At 43.5% G+C, this 354-nt stretch overlaps 1 protein-coding gene across 1 annotated transcript in view; it reads left to right on the forward strand.

The window, feature by feature from the left end:
- The window catches only part of LOC119593504, a gene marked incomplete in the record, with an annotated part of 62,412 nt that overhangs the window by 27,589 nt on the left and 34,469 nt on the right, over nt 1-354 (forward strand).

Consider the following 354-nt stretch of genomic DNA (forward strand, 5'->3'; position numbering starts at 1 on the left):
CATGATAAGGCCACGCGTGTAAAGTACACGTAATGGGAGTGACCATGACATGCGTGTTTATGTTGTACAAATAGTATCTGTATTTCTTGTACAAACTTGCCTTTGTGTGTTCGTATACATGCATCCCTGCCATACGTGCGTTCCAGTTTGAGCGCATAAACGAACACATCTTCGCCTAATCGATCGCAAATTAGAAAATAATTCGGATTCCCTCTTTGGCTTCCGTCCTTGACCTTTGCGGAAGCCTGCAGGCATCGCCGATAAAGTCAATACAAAATCAGTATCGATTATGAAACCGAGGTCATACCGGGACGTCGTTTTCTTAGTGACATCATTTCCAGTTGTAACCTATCC

This window comes from Penaeus monodon, chromosome 32 (genome assembly GCF_015228065.2).
Source record: "Penaeus monodon isolate SGIC_2016 chromosome 32, NSTDA_Pmon_1, whole genome shotgun sequence".
NCBI lineage: Eukaryota > Metazoa > Arthropoda > Malacostraca > Decapoda > Penaeidae > Penaeus > Penaeus monodon.